This window comes from Pristiophorus japonicus, chromosome 12 (assembly GCF_044704955.1).
Source record: "Pristiophorus japonicus isolate sPriJap1 chromosome 12, sPriJap1.hap1, whole genome shotgun sequence".
Taxonomy (NCBI): Eukaryota; Metazoa; Chordata; class Chondrichthyes; family Pristiophoridae; genus Pristiophorus; species Pristiophorus japonicus.
Genome location: NC_091988.1, coordinates 32,827,756 through 32,838,284, shown reverse-complemented (window position 1 = coordinate 32,838,284; position 10,529 = coordinate 32,827,756).

Here is a 10,529-nt window from a genome sequence, read left to right as displayed (position 1 = left end):
GTACTCTGCGCCTCCTGTTGGCACCAACGAGGCGCAAAAGATTTTTACCCTGGGCGCAGCGCCGCCAACAACTCCCGCTAAATTCCGCGGTAACCGATAGCATCCCGCTCCGCTGCGCCAACAATGACGATGTCATCACCGAGCGCCGCGACCCGTTTTCGCCCCAGAGCAAAATTTCGGGATAGCCCCCTGAAGCTGCGCCGGTCGATGACAGCAACAGTTTCAGGGGTCGCGTACAGGATTGCAGGCAGCTCGCTGGGCGCTAGTTAAAGGGGAGGTGGCATGCGCGGGAAAAATAAGAAAAATCGGCCAACTTACGTGTCCCATTGCATCCTTTAACATCTGCGTCATCGCTCCAACCCTCTTCTCAATCTTCCTCGCTGCCATGCTCCACCTCACAGTCAACAAGCTCCCCGCTGGAGTGGAACTAAACTACAGAACCAGTGGGAAGCTGTTTAACCTTCGCCGCCTCCAGGCCAGATCCAAGATCACCCGAACCTCTGTCATTGAGCTACAGTACGCGGACGACGCCTGCATCTGCGCACATTCTGAGGCCGAACTCCAGGATATAGTCGACGTATTTACTGAGGCGTACGAAAGCATGGGCCTTACGCTAAACATCCGTAAGGCAAGAGTCCTCCACCAGCCTATCCTCGCCGCACAGCACTGCCCCCCTAATCATCAAGAACCATGGTGCAGCCCTCGACAACGTGCACCATTTCCCATACTTCGGGAGCCTCTTAACAAAAGCAGACATTGACGTGGAGATTCAACACCGCCTCCAGTGCAGCCTTTGGCCACCTGAGGAAAAGAGTGTTCGAAGACCAGGCCCTCAAATCTACCACCAAGCTCATGGTCTACAGGGCTGTAGTAATACCTGCCCTCCTGTATGGCTCAGAGGCATGGACCATGAACAGTAGACACCAAGTCGCTGGAGATATATCACCAACGATGTCTCCACAAGATCCTACAAATCCCCTGGGAGAACAGGCGCACAAACATCATTGTCCTCGTCCAGGCCAACATCCCCAGCATTGAAGCACTGACCACACTCGATCAGCTCCACTAGGCAGGCCGCATAGTTCACATGCTAAACACGAGACTCCCAAAGCAAGTGCTCTATGCGGAGCTCCTTCACGGCAAACAAGCCAAAGGTGGGTAGCGGAAATGTTACAAAGGCACCCTCAAAGCCTCCCTGATAAAGTGCGACATCCCCACTGACACCTGGGAGTCCCTGGCCAAAGACCGCCCCAAGTGGAGAAACTGCATCCGGGAAGGCGCTGAGCACTTTGAGTCTCAACGCCGAGAGTGTGCAGAAATCAAGCGCAGGCAGCGGAAGGAGCGTGCGGCAAACCAGTCCCACCCATCCATTCCCTCAATGGCTATCTCTCCCACCTGTGACAGGGTCTGTGGCTCTCGTATTGGACTGTTCAGCCACCAAAGAACTCACTTCAGGAGTGGAAGCAAGTCTTCCTCAATTCCGAGGGACTGCCTATAATGATAACATGGGGTCTGTGCCACAAACTGGCAGCCCGGCACTCCGGTTGAGTGCCGGGCTGATGCCACTGCACCCTGCTGCCCAGTGGTCCAGGTAGGGACCTGCAGAGTTTGCAGCATGGCCCTCCTCATTAATGAAAAGAAGGGCCCCTTGTATGCGACGCTATGCGTCCCAGCGCATAGCCCTGCGCCCCTCTCCTTGTGCTTCCATCCCCTTAGCGCCTCAGAGGGAAAGTGGAGTGCGTTATTTTGGGCTCCTCCCGGGGGCTGTAACTCCAATATCACGAGCAGGGCCGGACTTCCGCACCAGGCGCAGGAACTCCCACCTTGCGGCTGTTACCGCCCCCAAACGGGCTTCTACGCAATTTCCACCCCAAATGTCTGAATTCCATTTTATTTGTAATCATGGCTACAAATAAGGACAGTCATTGCATATTTCTTCAGCAACAAATATCCAGCGTGTGTGATGGTAACTGGGGTGTCCATGTTTTGCCATTGTATGAATTGTTTTGCATTCCAGTTTATTATTTCTAGCATGCGAACTCACTGCAAAAGGAAGTCAATTACCAGGACAGGTCCAAATTTTAGACTAATCATTGGTCTAAAGTTGCTTTGATGCCAGGGCATATTTAAAATGTTTATTACTGTGTATGAACTGATTACTTGCTCCAACGTTACAGGCCATATCAGCATCACACAGACTTTGTTACAGGATGGAGCAAGTCCAAGTTATTAGTCATTTCTTTAGACTTTCGAGCGAACAATATTCACATTTCTTGGCTTGTTTCAATGTTCAATTTGAATTCCCAACAAGTAAAAGGTAAGATAATGCTTGCTAGTACTTGTGCATATCAGAACAAGCAAATTAGTTTAGTTGGGCATATACTGGAGGGAAGCCACTGTGCCTGTAATTCATTTCATGTTTTGAAAACCTGTATGAGGATAGAGTTCATTTTCTTTCCCCATTATTCTTCTGCAATTGCTATGGGACGATAAAGGTGCTATATAAATGCAAACCATTGTTACTGTCCAAGTAGGTGTATTCACAAGTTAACATTAGAAAGTTTATGCACAATAGGCAATTTGAAGTTACCAAAGCCCATGTCTTGCCATTTTGAGAGCCTAAAAAACACTTCTAAAACAATTGTATGTTTAAGCACTCCCAGAAATGATGGACTATAGTCCTCAATGTTTCATCCACCTCCATGTCAATGTCCAATAAGAACAATCTATATGTTGTCCAGTGTAGACAGGAATATTTTGAAGTGGATAAGTTAGAGAGTGCAGAGTCATGTTTCCTTCCCAGGAGCCTGACTGGCTGCAGTTTACATTATAGGTATCCGAATTCTTTTTAATTTAAACTACATTCTTCTTTTTCCCCAAATCTCTTATTAAAAAAAGTAGAAAGATTTACTGTGAATCTTACAGTTGCTCTACAATAAATTGTGGTTTTTGTATAGGCAAGAGACGGACCTTCAAATTACAGCCCTATAAGCCTTCCTTCAGCTGTGCAGAAGTGTTAAGACTTTAATGAGGGATAGCATAAGAGGTCATCTAGGATGACAGCTTTTGATGAGAAAGAACCAGCATGAGTACAAGGACAAACTGCATTTGACTAATTTACTGGATTTTTTTTGACAAGGTTACAGATCTGGAAAATAAGGGCGAGGCACCCAGACTTCGGAAAACATAAAAGATTGTGCAATATAACAGACTGATTCACAAGATAAATAACCTGAGATAGAAGGCAAACTATTAGACTGGATTGTTGCAAGGTTGAAAGGTAGACAGCAAAGTGTTGTGCTGAATGGAGAGGTGTCAGATTGGAAACTGGTTCCCAGTGCAGCACACATGGGTTGGTGTTGTTCATCATTTTTGATAAACTATTTACAGGACAGAATATTGTTCAAAGTCTGGGATAACACCAAATTACATGGAACAGCCAATACTGCTAACCGAAGTGTGGTGAATTGGCAGATAGAGTTCAACACAAGAAAGTGCAAGGTCATGAGATTAGATAGAAAAGGCCAGAATGTGGAAAATGTACGAAATGGCAACATGTTTGGTGAATTGGTCATTAAAAAAAAAAGTGTTCACAGATGAAGAAAATGCATAAAACGTCGAGATGTATAACTAAGGGTATGACTTACAAGTCCAAGGAAGTTATGCTGAAGTTATATCTGGCCTCAGTGAGGTTGCTCCTGGAGTATAGTGTTCAAAGTCAGGATCGGTATTACAGAAAAATGTTGAATTATTGGAGGAATTCCAGATGAGAGCTATGCGGACAATTTCCAAAATCAAAAAGAGCAGTGTTGTCGATCCTGGGACTTTATTATCTGGAAAAAGAGGAAAAGGAAGGGAGCCTTGATAAACGTCTTTAAAATTTGTAGAACAGCAAGACAAACATTCCTCTCTTCCACTCAACCCCCAAAAACATGCAACACACTAACAGAACTACTCATGGTCTGGTGTTTAGAGGAGGTGGGAAGAAAACACTGCATTCCATCATACTGTGTCCAACTCATACCATCTAGTGTCTTATATAACCACAACTGAGACAATGAAAGGACAAGAGGATAGACATGCACTTCAGAATCTGGGATCTGTTGGAAGTCACAAGTTAGCCAATGATGTAAAGAAGAATGTGTCAGGTAATGCCACTTATGGCACCAAGCCAGATTCTAAAATCTTAATATTTGTATTGGAAAAAATATTGGATGCCAGTCCAAAGACATCTCTGAACGTAAAAGAAGAATCACCTGCAGGCTGTGATCTCCCTTTTGATGTTAATGTTATCAATTTAAGAACAAGAAAATATTATGCATTTCAGAAGCTGATAAAATTGACTCAATAGTAAAAGGCATATTGTAGCTAGAAGATCATACGCTATGGACCATCTTTTTAAACTAGTATCCACTGAAAGTACTCCCAACTTCCAAAAGAGATATTTTAAGTTGCAGGAAAAGCTATTAAATTTAGCTTCTGGCACTACCCAACTAAAAGTTTAAAAACAAGGAGGGGAAGTGGAGACGAACTACCCAATATTCACAACATTAAGTACACACACACACACACACACACACTTTAAAATGCTTTGCAAAGTGTCCTCCAACAGCTGGCATACAGAATCTTTTTCCCAATTCACAACTTAAAATTCTGCAGACTTCAGGATTACACCAGTAAAAACATTACTTGGTATTTTCTCCTTTAAAAAAATGTCTCTCTTGACACAAGTGGAGGGCCACTCTGCCCCTTTTGTTGTTTCTACAGCTCCAATCAGAAGGAAGCCAATAAAAGTGTTCATGAATAAGATATGTCAATAGCTGACGGCCATTTCCAACGACACTATCCCAATGACAAAGCCTTTATGAATTCTATTTTGCCGTGGCAGCAGAAGGTCCACTGAAGGCCTTTTGGCTGCTGTTTTTGGACAGAAGTCAGCAGGTTTCAAACTCAGCAGTACACTTTCCTCCCCTGCTTTTGAGTGCAGGGCATTCCTGCATCAAGGCCATAGCAATGACCTGAACCTGCAAATATGAGCAGGTTCAGGGCCCTTTAGGTGGAATGCACTTTGGCTGTGCACTGCCAGACTTGTATCAGGTTGAGGAGGGGGAGAAAACTTGGTGTCCAAATATATGAAGGAAATACAGTTTTGTAAAACAATTGTGCCACTAGAGAAGAAATCTTCTGATTTAATATACGCTGCCAACACTAAATAAATTGATTATATGCATGCAAGTTAAAATTGTCAATTTGCAAACTTAGTTTGTTCAGAAATTGCTCCAGTGTGCCTTCTGCTGTTTCGGCCTCAGCCAAGTGGAGACCAAAGAAAATGAGGGAGGAGGCATATGGAGGCCATTCCTGCCTCATTAACATGCTTTCAGGGAAATACCACAAAGCACACAGACCCAGCATAATAGGTTGTTGTCCCTTTCAATAGGTGTTGCTGGGCCACAAAGCAGTGGCAAATCGGCTCCCTGATCTATTTGAAGATTCAAATCACTGTGCCCAAAGTAAGAAAATGTGAAGTGTCGAGAAATAAAACTCTTTCTACCTTTGGCATCAAGCACTTATAGGTCAGATATAGCATAGACCTGATGCAGACCAAAACTCCTGCTCTGCTCCAACAACGGATTTTAAATTACAGCCTCAAAGTATATCCCTACAACATTAATATCAACTTGCATTCCTCTCTCTCTTCACCCAAGTCTTTACTACTTTGTGTTAAGTCCTGACTCCAATGTACTGACTTACACGAGACACATGCTGAAGTCAAGGTCAGTCAGGACCTGCACCTTTAATTCCAGCTCTCCAGTGCTGCACTTGCCTGAGACCTCTCTTTATATACCTCAGTGGGACAGGTATGTAGTGTCTCCTGCAAGTGCACCCTTGGTGGTAAGGTATGCTTATTGTTACAGGTCATATCCAGTTACAGTCATGTATAGCATGGTAAGATAGTTATATACAGTAATGAGAGATACATGACATCACCCTCCCCCAAGGTCTTATTGCCTTTATAGATTCAGTCTCTCAGGTGGTCTGCGCTCTCGCGTGGAGCGTCTTCGTTGTGGTTCAGTTGTTTGCCTTGGTGCCCGTGTTTCATTCGGTGTGATTGCTGGTATCTCGCCTGGGCTGTCTGTTGAAACTGCCCTTTCCTCGGGTTGTTCCACTTGTCTGTCCGCCAGGTGTGGTGTGAGTTCCACATTGTAGTCTGCCTCTGGTTCTTCAGTGTTATCAGTGAATCTACTTTTTACTTGGTCTACATGCCTCCGGCAGGTTTGGCCATTGCCCATTTGTACAACCAGTAGCCTATTTCCCTCTTTGTCTGTTACTGTCCCTGCAAGCCATTTGGGACCCCGGCCATAGTTTAGCACAAACACTTTGTCCCCTATCTCATTCCACCTCCCCCTCGAATTTCGGTCATGGTACTCAGTTAGCTTTTGACGCTTAGCCTCAACAATTTCATGCATGTCTGGGAGGATTAATGAGAGCCTGGTCTTTAAGGTTCGCCTCATCAATAGTTGCGCGGGGGGAACCCCAGTCAATGAATGCGGACGAGATCTGTATGCCAGCAGCAGTCGTGACAGGCGGCTCTGCAGCATGGGACCTTGGATTCTGAGCATGCCTTGTTTAATGATCTGCACTGCTCGCTCCGCCTGGCCATTGGAGGCCGGCTTGAAAAGTGCCGTCTTAACGTGATTTATACCATGGTCAACTATAAAATCATGAAATTCTGCGCTGGTGAAGCACAGACCATTATCACTAACCAATATGTCAGGAATGCCGTGCGTTGCAAACATGGTTCTAAGGCTCTCCACAGTGATGGAGATGGTGCTCGAGTTTAAAATGGTGCACTCGATCCATTTTGAAAATGCATCAACGACTACGAGGAACATTTTGCCCATGAATTGGCCCGCATAGTCTACATGCGGCCGCGACCACGGTTTGGTGGGCCAGGAGCTTGGGGGGCCTCCCTGGGGGCATTACTGAGTTGGGCACAAATGGTGCACCGACAGACGCAGAGCTCCAAGTCCGCGTCAATGCCAGGCCACCAGACATGAGATCTGGCTGTGGCCTTCATAAGGATGATCCCCAGGTGCTCGCGATGGAGCTCCCGGACAAACGCCTCCCTGCCTCGTAAGGGCACAACTACTCGGCTGCCCCACATCAGGCAGTCTGCCTGTAGTGAGAGTTCATGCATGCGCCTATGGAAGGGTTTGACCTCCTCGGGGCAGGCATCGCGAGCCTCTGCCCAGTCACCGGTTAAAACGCATCTTTTAACTAGAGATAACGTGGGGGTCGTTGGTCATCCAGGCTCTGATTTGGCGAGCCGTCATGAGCGAACCTGTGGATTCAAAGGCATTGATTGCCATGACCATCTCACAGTCCTGTTCGTCGGACCCTTCTGTGGTCACCAAGGGTAGCCTGCTAAGCGCGTCAGCAGAGTTTTCTGTGCCTGGTCTGTGCCTTATCGTGTAGTCGTAAGCCGCCAACATGAGCGCACACCGCTGAATGCGCACCGAGGCATTGGCGTTGATTGCCTTGCACTCGGATAGTAGGGACGTGAGGGGTTTGTGGTCGGTTTCTAACACAAACTTGGCCCCGAAAAGGTATTGGTGCATCTTTTTGACACCGTACACGCACATGAGCGCCTCCTTCTCAACCATACCATACCCGCGCTCCACCCGCGAAATTGACCTGGAGGCATAAGCAACGGGCAGCAATTTACTCGCATCATTGACGTGCTGTAATTCGCACCCGACCCCGTACGTTGACACATCACACGCAAGGACTAACTTTTTACCTGGTCAAAAAAGGCTAAAACACTGTTGGAACATAGAAGGTTGCGTGCCTTATTGAAGATGCTTTCTTGGGCGTCCCCCCAAAACCAATCGCACCCCTTTCTGAGTAGCACGTGGAGAGGCTCCAGCAGCGTGCTCAAGTTCTGCATAAAGTTCCCAAAGTAATTGAGTAGCCCGAGAAAGGCGCGCAGTTCCGAGACATTCCGGGGCTTGGGTGCCAGGCGAATCGCTTCGGTTTTGGATTCGGTTGGGCGATTCCATCAGCGGCAATCCTTCTGCCCAAAAATTCAACCTCAGGCGCGAGAAACAGACACTTGGATTTCTTAACTCTTAGGCCTACCCGATCCAATCAACTTAGTACTTCAAGATTGCGGAGATGAGAGTCGGTGTTCCTGCCCGTGATGAGTATGTCATCTTGAAACACAATCGTCCCCGGGATGGACTTGAGCAGACTTTCCATGTTGCGCTGGAATATAGCAGCTGCCGACCTGATGCCGAATGGGCATCGATTGTACACAAAAAGGCCTCAATGTGTGTTGATGGTGGTGAGGAGGTTAGACTCTTCAGTCAGTTCTTGCTTCATATACGCAGATGTGTGAGGTCAAGTTTCGAAAAAAGTTTTCCTCCAGCCAACGTGGCAAATAGGTCCTCCGCTCTGGGCAGCGGGTATTGGTCTTGTAGGGAGACTCTGTTTATGGTAGACTTTAATCCCCACAGATTCGCACGGATCCATCAGGCTTCATGACAGGGACGATGGGGCTTACCTAGTCGCTGAATTCCACGGGAGAAATTATGCCTTCCCGCAGAAGTCGGTCCAGTTCGTTTTCAATCTTTTCCCTCATCACATAAGGCACAGCTCTAGCCTTGTGATGGACCAGTCTGGCATTCGGTGTGATGTAGATTCTAACTTTAGCCCCTTTGAAGGTGCCCACACCTGGCTGAGAGAGATGTTCAAAACGGCTTAGAACTGTTGAGCAGGAGGTCCGTTCCTCTAACATCATCCCACTTCCAATTAAGTTCTGCTTGCCAGCTTCTCCCCAACAGGGCTGGGAGCTCCCCGGGGACAATCCACAGGGAAAGTCGGTGCAACATCCCTTTGTGTGACTGAGAGCATGGCGCTGCCAAGGACTGGGACGATTTATTTAGTATAGGTCCTTAATTTGGTGTCGATCTTTGTGAGTTTTGGTCTGTTGCTTTTTTGCGGCCACAGCTGTTCAAATTGTTGAACGCTCATGAGGGATTGACTGGCCCCCACATCCAGTTCCATGTTGACGGGTATCCTGTTGAGTAGAACCCTCATCATAATTGGAGGTGTCTTGGTGTAAGAACAGTGGACATTGATCGTGTTAACCCGCTGTACCTCGGCGTCCCGTGCACTGTTCCAACCGTCTTCTGGTCCGCTTTCCGACCCTTCCGATTCGTATACCAGCCGAGCTGCTGTTTTTCTGCACATGCGAGCCAGATGCTCTGTGTAGTTGCAGTTTCTGCAAACGGCATGCTGAAATCGACACACCCTGGTTGAGTGCCTTCCCCCACATCTCCAACACAGACCGTTTCCATTGTTTCCGTCTGGCTGATCTCCCTTGAGTTTCTCAATCTGTTGTTGATTGCTCGCATTATGGGTTGATGAGGTGTGATCGGCCGTTCATGTGGCCCTTGATTTTGATGGCTTCTGGCGCCACTGTCTGCTGTTGAAGGCCTGCTCTCCTGCCTTTGTCTGTGTGTGTGGGGGTAGCGGTTTGTTTCACAATGTGAATCCCTTGTTCCGATGCCTCGTTGGTTGTCATACCCGAAGTATAGATCAGCCTCGTTTCTTCTTCGCCTGCCAAGAACGTCTGTGCGACCAGTGCTGCTGCCTCTAGAATCAAGTTCTTAGTCTCTATAAGCTTTCGGAATATGCCTGCGTGGCCTATTCCTTCAATAAAAAAGTTTCTCAGTACTTCTCTCCTTAATTCATCGGGGAACTCACATGAACTAGCCAGCCTCCGAAGTTCCGCCACGAAGTTGGGTATGCTTTGGCCCACACAGTGTCTGTAGTTGTAGAACCTGTGTCTGGCCATGTGTAGGCTGCTCGCTGGCTTCAGTTGGTCTCTCACCGGTGTGCTCAACTCCTCAAACGACTTGCTTGCTGGTTTCTCGGGTGTCAGCAGGTCTTTCATTAAAGCGTATGTTTTCGAACCACAGCTGGTCAAGAGATGGGCTCTTCTCTTGGCTGCCTTATCGTCGCCCAGCCAGTCTTTGGTCATAAAGCTTTGCTGGAGCCTTTTGATAAAGTCATTCCAATTGTCTCCAGCATTGTATTTCTCATCTGAGCTGTTGGTAGCCATTCTGTGATCCCGAAACTCGTCGCCACTGTTAAGTCCTGACTCTAATGTACTGACTTACACGAGGCACATGCTGAAGTCAAGGTCACTCAGGACCTGCACCTTTAATTCCAGCTCTCCAGTGCTGCACTTGTCTGAGACCTCTCTTTATATACCTCAGTGGGACAGGTATGGAGTGTCTCCTGCAAGTGCACCCCTGGTGGCAAGGTATGCTTATTGTTATTGGTCATATCTAGTTACAGTCATGTATAGCATGGTAAGATACAGTTATATACAGTAATGAGAGATACATGACACTTTGCTTGTGGCATCTTTGAGATTTCTAATTCATGCTGTACAGAACATTTTGTTCTTCAGACCAATATTCACTACATTAAGGCCTCCCAGACTAATTTCATCGGCAATC